This window comes from Erythrolamprus reginae, chromosome 6 (assembly GCF_031021105.1).
Source record: "Erythrolamprus reginae isolate rEryReg1 chromosome 6, rEryReg1.hap1, whole genome shotgun sequence".
In the NCBI taxonomy this organism is placed as follows: Eukaryota; Metazoa; Chordata; class Lepidosauria; order Squamata; family Dipsadidae; genus Erythrolamprus; species Erythrolamprus reginae.
This window is the reverse complement of record NC_091955.1, coordinates 44698315-44709609: the sequence shown is the minus strand read 5'-3', so window position 1 is coordinate 44709609 and position 11295 is coordinate 44698315. Positions and strand designations below refer to the sequence as shown.

Here is an 11295-nt window from a genome sequence, read left to right as displayed (position 1 = left end):
GATCGTGGTTCGGATGGCCCAGCTGGCGAAGGTCACGGAGCTTTCACCAGGGCGAGCGCTGGGGAGGGAGCGGCAGCAGCACCTTCCCCCACGTGGTTTGTGTTGCGAGTTCAGGGGTCTTGGGCGGGCCGCACACAGGGCGGCGCCGGTGTGTGTGCCACGTGGCTTACACTCACACCGGTCCCGGCATGGCACGTCGCGCCGAGCTTTGCTTTTGGGGGGGGGCAAGACCTGACTCCAGCATGCCGGCGCCCTTCCCCCCCCTTCACTTGAGGCATCTCAATTAGACACCGATCCGCAAAAGTGGTGGGTTGCTTCCATTCATTCCGGTTCAGCAAACTGGTAATGGCCGTGATGTTGTATGAAAGGAGAGATTAGCACTCCCCTGGATAAGGATGGAAGAGGCCCTTGTGGTCTTTGCAACACGCGTAGGGTTAAGGCTCTACCACTTACTTCATGGCATTACTTCACACACACACACACACACACACACACACACACAAAATCATCTAAAATAAACATTCTTTGTTTATATTACATTACATTCTATATATTGCCCATCTCACTGGGGCAACTCTGGGCAAGTCATGATTTCTCTTCAGACTATTTACTTCATTAGGGAGATTATTTGATGAGGTATGGAATAAACTATCATTTGTTTGGTGCTATTTTAAATGGTCAGTCATAACAAGTATGCCATAAAATTATTATTAAAATGATTTAATAGGTTTAAGTCAGTAGGCTTGAATCGATTGAGCTTAAAATGAATGAATCAAAATGATCTAATTTATTTAAGTCAGTATACTTGAGTGGATTGAGCTGAAGATGAATGTTAAAATGATTTAATTTATTTAAACTGTATACTTGAAGGGGTTTAGCATAAACTGATTGGTAAAATGATTTATTTATTATGTCGGTATAGTAAAATTGATTGAGCTCGAATTGAATTATTAAAATGATTTTATGGATTTAAGTCAGTAGACTTGAATTGATTGAACTTAAAATAAATGAATCAAAATGATCTAATTTAATTTAGGCTAGTATACTTGAATGAATTGATCATAAGAGGAATGAATTAAAATGAGCTAATTTATTGAAACGATTATATGGGAATTGGTTGAACATAAAGTGATTCCAAAAAAAAATATGATTTAGGTTATTAAGTCAGTATATGGGAATGGATTGTGCTTAATGAATTATAAGAATGGTTTAATTTATTAAGTTAGTTTATTTGAATTGAGTGAGCTTAAAATGAATTAATTTGAAATTAAACTGATTTACTGGGAGTCACAACACATGGGTTGTGATATTACAGCGGGGGGGGGGAACTCCCCCCCCCGCCCGCCCCACCAATTCCACAGGGCAATGCGAGCATCCCCTTAAGGCAATTTTTAGCGTACACAAATTTGGAGAAATAAGGCTCCTGTACGCCAGTTAAATATTGGGGTAGGCCAAACAAGCCACTAGGTTATGAGCATTGGTTAGAACGAGACATATAATTGAACCATAATGTGGTGGACATAGAAATGGTATGGGGATTAAAAATTTCATATTTGAAATGCTTTTCAGCAGCCCGGTCTCACTACCATTTGATAACAGTTCTTTCATACCCAGTGGATAATGGCGCCCTCCTATGGCATTTTCTCACAAGAGGGACAATAACAAGCAGGGATAGTAGCCATGAAACCAGGTTAGGTGGTGTTTGAGCAACTGGATCTATGGAAAGACTGCTTTGTCAGTGAGAATGGCTTGTAGTGATCAAAAGACTGTAGCATTACTATAGACCTTGGCTCCTTTTGTTCATCATAGCTTCAGATTTTAAATTTGTCTGATTGCTTATGATTTGTTTTTACATGTTGTGAGCCGCCCCGAGTCTTCGGAGAGGGGCGGCATACAAATCTAAGTAATAAATAATAAATAAATAAGGGGACTTAGCTGGCTTCTGACAGCAACTTTGCAGTTAAAACCTTGGCTTCTGCTCATAAGCGGGTTTAGAAGAAACATTACAACAAATGATGAGGGTTTTCTGCTACTTGGGAGGCTGCTAACCTTTATTACACTTTTATCAAACATTATAAATCTCTGCACTTCATTTGGAACAGCGCTGCTGAATATAAAGGATTTGTTTCTTCCTATGTAAGGATCTCCTACCGAGAGCACTGTGCAGAAATATATCTTGTCCTTTCTTTGAAGCACTGTGGAATGGGGACCTAAGAAGCTGTTTGGGAGACACGTCTGGCATATGTTTCTTTACCACATTGAAAATAGCAATTAGGTTATTGGGCGGTAAGTAAACATAGCCTCATGCTGCTCCCTTACCCTCAATTCAAAATAAATAAATAAATAATTGCTCTCACGCTTTAAGAAGGGTGACAGTGTTAATATAAACTGTTATGGCAGGTGAAACATAGTGAGCTATGTTCTACACCTTACATAGAAAAATTTGTTTATTAAAGCTTTTGTTGAGAATATATACATGTTATCAGGCCGGAGGTTTACTTTTGTATGTTTTCCTCTTCACTTTCAAGTTGGCTTAATGGCAATCCTCCTGGTCAAATATGCCCTGAGGAATTATCTTTGTTAATTTTATGGCCATACTTAACTAGTGACGTACTGCACTAAAGGAGTACTTGGTAACAGGGTTTTATGTGCTTGCTCCTGGGTATTTTTATTATTATTGTTGTTGTTATTATTATTATTATTATCATGATGTGCCGGATCCTGGAGCAGTTGCGCATGGAAGTCATTATGTCTCCCTGAATGGTGCTACTAATATTCTGAATTTTGCCACATTTCCAAATGTGAAGTTATTGTACTGAAGGCTACAACAGTAAGGGTGCAGTTGGTAGCAAGCCCCCCTTTTCTGTACAAGCAAAACTGAAAGATACTATTAATGCCATAACTACAGCCTGCAGATCCCCATGTCATTACCATGCTGAAGGTTGGAAATCTCCCAAATTCTGGCTAATCCTCTCATGAGTAAGACAATGAGGAACCGGATTGTGGAGGCAATAGCCTGGCTCTGTTTAAAAGTGTTATTGCTAACATGTGGTAAACCGCCATGAGTCTAAGGAGAAGGGCGGCATAAAAATCGAATAAATAAATAAATAAATTAGTCGGCTTATCTCAGCCCCTTTAGTTTTTTCATAAGAAATGGTATAGTCACTTACCGGAATGGGGGGCTTGCAAGAACGCTAAGCATTGAGGTCATCTGAATCAAACTCACGCTTGAGTTGATTTTAAGCTTAATATAAGTATTAAGCATTATATTAATTGTTTGTAATGAATAATTCAGAAAATGTTATCATAAACAATATTGAAGTCGTGGTGCCAGGATGGTACCATTAATATTATGGTTATATTGATTAAGTCATGTTGGTAAAGCTAATCCATGAGCTAACGGTAAAGAAAGCATTGGCATAGGCCTTTGCTTATCTTCATAAATTTCTTGCAATTATTTTACTCCCTGGGTTAGCAGGCAAGGCCACGGAACATATTGGCTAATCCCCCTGGCATTTTAATGCTGGAGGAAGAGTATTATGATTTCCTGAGAGGAATACAGGAACATGGGACTGCGACTATGGTGTACAGCTGGCCCATCAGTTGCTGGCTTGCTTCACTCCACTGATGGGCCAGCTGTACACCATAGTCGCAGTCCCATGCTTGAGCTATCGCTCAAGCAAAGGAATGCAGGTTGGACCACATGGTTACATGCCGTCATGTAGGGGCAACAGGTGGGCTTAGCTCTCCTAACAAAAGACCTCGGTGTCAAACTATTTGAGGATAGGGGGAATGACCAAGAGATGGTCCAAGGAAAGGACTCAGATTGGGGAGAAATTAGTAAGCCGCTATACATTGCCCAGTTTCAGGGCAACGGGCATTGGATGAGACCCAGATCCTCACCCAACGAGGCGAGGCTGTTTCACACGACAGCCAAAAAACGGCCTTTGGGACATGGTAGGTCTGCAAGGTGCTGTCATGATCGCATAGTAGTGGATCATGCAAGGTTCCCTGGACCAGCAAACTGATGTTAAATGGGGGTTGCGGCAGCCGCGTTGGTTACGCACGGTGGCTGACCAGTAACGCAGATGGTGGATTGATCACTGGCCGGGTATATCAAACAAGGATATATGCCGGGGTATGATGGACTCAGTGCAAGTAAAGCGATGAAGCCAGGGAATGGTGCCATTTTTTTACCATAAGACAGGCCTCCACTGAATAAATAACAGTTAGGGGCCGTTACAGGAGGATCCGCAGGATATCGGGTGGTATTCCCTCAACAATACTGAATGCAGGTTTCAACAAGTTCTCAGCAAAGCAATAAATCCAGTGGCAGATGGAAGTCAGTGGCTTTCATGAAGTAGATTCAGAGCACCTGAGTACAAGCGCTTTTGGGATCAGGTGGCTAACACTGTCTTTGTATCCTTAGCATTTCTCTAGGTCCTGGCCCTGCTCCACTTTGTTACGTGCAAAGTGCGAAGGAGCTGCCCTTCCGTTGCCCACAGTAGTGAACTGCGGCCACAGCGTGGCTTGGTGGCTGAACGTTGAGCTGCAACATTATCTTCAGGAATGTGGAGGTTGCTGAGTCACTGGGGCTTCAGCGGAAAGGCTTGAGCTCGGAGGTCTTCGTTTGAGACGGGCCTCTTCCATCGTGAAAAAGTCGGGAGCAGTGATGGGCCAGACCCAGATTGTTGGTGTTGCACACGGGTGGCAACGACCTGGTGGTGGTGAAGGACTTGGCCCAGTGGTGTCAAGTCATGGCAGTCCCCTGGGGCTTGCAGAGCATATGGACCAGATTGTTGGTGTTGCACACGGGTGGCAACGACCTGGTGGCGGTGAAGGACTTGGCTCAGTGGTGTCAAGTCATGGCAGACCCCCGGGGCTTGCAGAGCATATGGCTCGACATACAATTTGTTGGTGGACTTGGCACAGTGATGTCATGTCCTGGTGAACCACCGGTCGTACGGGGCCTATGGCCGTGGTGTGTGGTTTTGATACCCCCACATGGAGGGGATGTGGAGTCACTGTCACACCAACAGCAGTTGACGGGATCAGGATATGGGGTTAACATGGCAGGGGGAGGCAAAGTGATCTCACACCCGGGCATGTGTTTTTAACACCCACCCCCCCAGCTTTCACTGGGTCAATTTACGAAGATGTCAGGAGTGGCAAATTTTACACAGACCGGCAGTGGTGCCTGCGTGAGCTGGGGCAGGCTTAGGTGGGGAGCAGGGGGCCAAGATAGAGATCTGACCCCCTGCTGTGGCAGAAATGGGGCGGAAAGGGTATCAATAGCAACTGTGTGTTCTCCTTTGGGCATCTTTTGTAAGATGATTGGCACCCCCATTGCACAACTCAGGCTTCCTCCACGGACAGAGAGGTGTGAAGGGGGTGCCCTTGGGGCTCACCTACGTCATTTCCGGTTCCGGGTCATGCAAGGCGAGCCCTCCCACATGCTGGGCGTGGCTTTCGGGTCAAGAGTAGGCGGGGCACGCCTCACCCTGACCAGGCATGGAGTAATGCCCATTGAGTTGCCCAAGTATGTTGTGTTCAGGAAACTCAGCCCCATTTAGCGACCCCTGCAGGTCTTTCTGTTAATATTTAATAAAGTGACCCATTTTACCCAGCTTGGTGTCTGAGTGTTCATTTCCCGTGCAAGGCAAATGAGAGGCCAGGCGAAATAACGCCTGGTCGAAAATTGCCAATGGCGGGAACCAACTCGGCTCCCCCATTAGCTGGGGGCGTTCCCCGCGATAGCGCGGGAACGCCCCAGAGCAATCAGTGGCAGCTCGGGCATTCTGGGAAAGCTGAGGGGCGGGGTGTGTGCCCTTTATCAGGGCTTGCTTGCCCCCCCCCCGGCTTCTCTTGCCCCCGAGCTTGCCACAAAACGGACACCCACCCACCCTCCGCTCAATCCGGGATGTTTTTATAGGTTGCCTGGTTTGGGGCCGAGTAGGAATTTTTGCAGTCTTATGGCATTTGCTACGGATTGTTTTTTCGCCTACTCCATCCTGGACGAGGGTAAGGATTTGTGGTTACGGGGTGCATCTGTACGTAAATAGGTTCTGATTCAACAATTGGATGTTTATATTCTTGGTCACTATATGGCAGAAACGGGGCGGAAAGGGTATCAGTAGCAACTGTGTGTTTTCCTTTGGGCATCTTTTGTAAGATGATTGGCACCCCCATTGCACAACTCAAGCTTCCTCCACGGACAGAGAGGTGTGAAGGGGGTGCCCTTGGGGCTCACCTACGTCATTTCCGGTTCCGGGTCATGCAAGGCGAGCCCTCCCACATGCTGGGCGTAGCTTTCGGGTCGGGAGTAGGCAGGGCATGCCTCACCCTGACCAGGCATGGAGTAACGCCCATTGAGTTGCCCAAGTATGTTGTTGTTTTTTGAAATATATTTTTATTGATTTTTATAAAATGGTTACATAAAAAACAAACATAAAACAGTGCACAGTGCATGTGCCCATCACCTAACAGACAAATAACCCCCCATCACCCCCATCACCCATTACGAAGGGTTCAATTTTTACTAGTTTGTTTATGTATATTTCCTTGGCTCTACCTTGCATTAGATATTACTAAAAGAGTGATTGCAGTTTATTTTTCACATTTACATCACAGATTCTACTCAACATATAACCTTTCACCTTATTCCATCGTACCATCAGCTTCTCCAATTTGTTTTCATCAAAATTGTTTAATCTTATTTCCATAATTTCAAAATATATGTGATCCACCTTGTACCAGTACCAATTCTGTAATGTCCATTTTATAGACTCTTTCCAACCCAATACCACTACTGCTTGAGCACTTTCCAATGCTGCGGTTTTTATTTCTTTGAATTCTCCTAGTTCTCTTTGTTTAATTAAAATCGCTATTTCTTTTGTAATTGTCCAATTAATATTTAACATTTTATTAATTTCGTTCTGCACTTCCTTCCAAAATGTCTGAATTTCTACACACTCCCAGAACATATGCATAAAGATTCCCTTCTTTTGGCAACCATGCCAACAATTACCCTTCTCTTTCCCCTGGAAGTGTGCAAGTTGTGCCGGTGTATAGTACCATTTGTGTAAGATTTTCCTTCTCATCTCTTTAACTCTTGTATTTTTAATCTTATGTATATTTTCTACTATTTCTTTCATTTCACTTTCATCTATTTGTAAGTCATTTTGCCAGCATCTTATCAAACTTTTTATTACTTCCTCTTCCACTTGCAATAACATTCTATATATGTTACTAGCTTGAGCTTTTGTATCATTGATCTTTTCTTTTATTATTTTTTCTAAACAATTTTCTTCTCGCAAGAAAGCTTCTTTATTCTCACTTTTATTTAAGTATTTACTTATTGCATTAATCTGCAGCCATTTCTGTTGACCAAGCCACCATTCCAACCGAGTTCTGCTAACTCTCCCGTCCTTCTCATATAATTGTTCAATTCTCATTATCCCTTTGCTATTTAATACTTTTATAATTCTGCTTAAATTAACATCATTACCTGTATTCAATACGTGTAACGTTGATAATTTTGAATTTCTAGTTCCACATTTTCCCTGCCATTTGGACCATATTTCTATGCTTGCTTTCAGAGGGTCGGTTAAATTATTGATTTCTAGTCTACTCCATTTTTTAAATAATAGCTCTTTATTATTTATATTATTAATTTCCTTTTCCAATTTCACCCACTTCTTTTCCCCCCATAACTGTAATTCCATTAATCTTTCTATTTGAAATGCTTCTCTATATAATACTAAGCACGGGCTCCCCCACCCCCCTCTTTCTCGTGGGCAAACTGCCATTTTTTTCTTATTCTAGGCCTTTTGTTTCCTTCAATCCAAGAATTTAATTTACTATCCCATTCTCTCAATTTTGCACCAGGAAAAGTACCTGGTAAAACCTGAAATAAATACATCATTTTTGGTATTATCATCATTTTAAGGGCTCTGATCTTGGCAATTCTTCTCAACCTTTTTTCCCTCCAATTTTTTATCTGCTTTTGAATTCTTTTCCATATTAAATTATAGTTGGCTGTCGCAATTTTAATAGGATTCTTAAACAACCAAATTCCTAAATATTTCAATTTTTTACATCCTAGTTTCAATCCTGATACTTTTTGTATCTCAATTTGCTCTTTAGGGCCTATGTTTAAACAAATTATCTCCGATTTCTCTATATTAACCATAAGTCCCGATTGGTCTTTGAATTCCTGGAGCAAGATCATTATTCTTTTCATCATTTCAATTGGGGTTTCAGACAATACTATAGCATCATCTGCAAAAAGATTTAATTTTAATTCAAGTTTTCCTATTTGATAACCTCTCCATTCCTTGTCATTTCTAATTTTATTTGCTAAAACCTCAATTGTCAATGCGAATAACATTGGCGATAGTGGACAACCCTGCTTAGTTCCATTCTGAATTTTAATCTTCTCTGTTCTGTTGCCATTTACTCTAATATAAGCTATATTATCCTTATAAATTGTTTCTATAATTCTACAAAATGAATCTCCCATATTTAAATCTTTACATAATTGAAACAAGTAATCATGGTTAACTTTATCAAAAGCTTTGTACACATCTAACTTTAAAATACCTAATTTTCTTTTGGTAGTGGTAGTATGGTGTATCACATTAACAACGTTTCTAATTGGTTCATAAATCTTTCTTCCTTTAACAAATCCATATTGGTCTTCTCCAATTATCTTTGGTAAGATATTCTCTACCCTGTTTGCCAATATTTTCATAAATATTTTGTAATCCTGGTTAAGTAAGCTGATAGGGCGATAGGAACTTGGGTCCATTAAATCACGATCCTGCTTTGGGATAGTTATAATTTCTGAAATTTTCCATGACTGTGGGGTTTCAAAAGTCTCAAATACATTATTAAACAATTTTTCCAAATGCGGTAATAATTCATTCTTATAAGTCTTATAATATTCACCAGTAAAACCGTCTGGGCCTGGGGCTTTAGCAGGTTTCAACCCTTTAATAACTCTAGATATCTCATCATTTGTTATTTTTGCATTTAAAATTTGTCTATCTTCTTCCGTTAATTACTCATTGACCTCTATAGTTTGCATTGTAATATGTTCTTTTTTGTATAAATTCCCATAAAAATCACTCATTATTTTTTCCATTTCTGTATTACTACGTTTTATTGCACCTTCCTTATCCTTTAAAGCAGAGATATGGGATTTCTCCTTTCTTTTTTTTAAGTAATGTACCATTTGTTTCATTGATTTGTTCCCCCAGCCCATAATTCTCTGTTTTACAATCATCTTCATTTTATTCCATCTCTCTTCCTCAAGAGATTGTAATTTCTTTTTCTTAAATAATAATAATATATTCCAGGCTCTATTTCTTGTAGTTTTCAAAGTCTCTTGAATTAAATCTATCTCTTTTAATAGACTTTCTCTTTCAGCTTCCCAGGATTTCCTAATAAAAGCTTCGGTGCTAATACAATTACCTCTCATAACAGCCTTGTGTGTATCCCAAACTATTGTTTGCTTAGTTTCTCCTGTTTCGTTAATACTGAAGAATTCACTCAATTCCTTTTGTAATTTGAGTCTATTTTTCTCACTAGCCGAAACCACATGGTTATATCTCCAAATCCTTTGTTGCCTACTAACATCCATTTCGATCACTGCTAACAGTGGAGCATGGTCTGATAACCAAATGCTTTTAACTTCTGCTTTCTTAAGATGTACCTCCCCTGTTTTGTTCATTAATATATAATCAATGCAACTAAATTTATTGTGTCTTGCCGAATAAAATGTATCCCTGTTTACTATGTTTTCATGAAGGTCCAACATGTTAATTTTATTTAAATGTAACTTTTTCTTTTCTCCCCTCCCTGCTGTTAATTCCAAGTTGAAATCGCCTGCTAAAATCACTGTACCTTCCGCAAAATTGTCTAATTTACGCTTTACATTCATTATGAATTGTTTTGCATTTACATTGGGGGCATAGATTACTGCTAAAGTTACTGCCTTATTATTTATTTTCCCCTTAATAAATAGCATTCTGCCATCTTTGTCTCTTTTAATATTAATTAATTGAAATAATATTCTTTGGTTAATCAAGATGGCGACTCCTCTGCTTTTTGCCATCCCTCTCGACTCGTAGACCCGTTGCCACTCGCTATTGGTAACTAATTTATCTGATTTTTTCCTCCCTTTATGAGTTTCTGATAAAAATAAGATATCAGCTCTACTATCCCTAGCCAGCTTCATAATTCTATAACGTTTTTTCTGTGATGAAAGACCATTTACATTTAACGACAATATCACTGTTTCACCCATTTTACATAGTTTTAAGTGTGTTTCCCCCTCCTGCAAAACAGAGCCTGTTGGAAAAGTATTTGTTAATTGTCTTGAACCCCCACCCTAGTGCCCCTTCCCTTGCACCCCCCCCTAAGGGGAGGCAACGAAAAGAATTTTCGTTATCCAAGAGGCACTCCTGAATTTGCGTTCCACCAGAGACCTCCCCCATCTCTCTCCTTTTAATGCAGTAAAGAAAGACCCCCCTCCTTCCCTCTTTATCCCTTGTTAGTTAGCGTAAAGTACACAAAGAAGAAGTTAATTAGTTGAGAACAATAATACCATGTTGGCAGATCAGCTCAGTTCAGTTCATTATTTCTTCTTCTGACGCGTGATTCTTGGTTCTTCTTTTTTTCCCTTTTCTTGGAGTAAATCAAGTTCCTTTAGTAGAGCTGCATTTTTTTCATTTTTTCTTTGTTCTGCTGCGCGAGTTGGTTGGAGTGTAAACAGATCATCTTCTCCTCTTCCATCACTTCCATCTCCTACTGCTGGCTTGCCCTATGCTGCTGATGCCTGGAAATTTACATTCGAATCGATCCCCAGCTGTTGGAGCAGTTTCTCCCCCTCATCCAGGGATCTTGCCTGGAAAACTTTGGAATCTTTAAAAACAATTATTGTAGCAGGATAACGCCATGTGAAACGGATTCCTCCTTCATATAGTTGGGACGTGATGCCTCTCATTTGGTTTCTCATCTTGAGTGTTTCTGCAGACAGGTCTTTTAAAACGCGTATTGGAGTGGCTTTATAATGTAAGTTTGGAATCTGCTTTAGTTCTCTGAAGATTTCTGCTGCTCTCCTTTCCGAAATGAATCTTACGATAACATCCTTTTGATCTCCTTGACTCCGCGAACCAAATGCCCAATGTGCTCTCTCATATTCACCTGGGTCGCATTTAATGTTATTTTCACCAAACCATTGATGAATTGCTTGGATAAGACGTTTACCCTCAGCAAAATCTTGTTTAAATC

General features: G+C 40.7%; 1 non-coding gene across 1 annotated transcript; it reads left to right on the top strand.

The window, feature by feature from the left end:
- Positions 1-354: 354 nt before the first annotated feature.
- LOC139169827 (U6atac minor spliceosomal RNA) lies at positions 355-477 on the top strand. Its single transcript, XR_011559532.1, has one exon. It is a non-coding gene; the product is annotated as a U6atac minor spliceosomal RNA (small nuclear RNA).
- Positions 478-11295: the final 10818 nt, after the last annotated feature.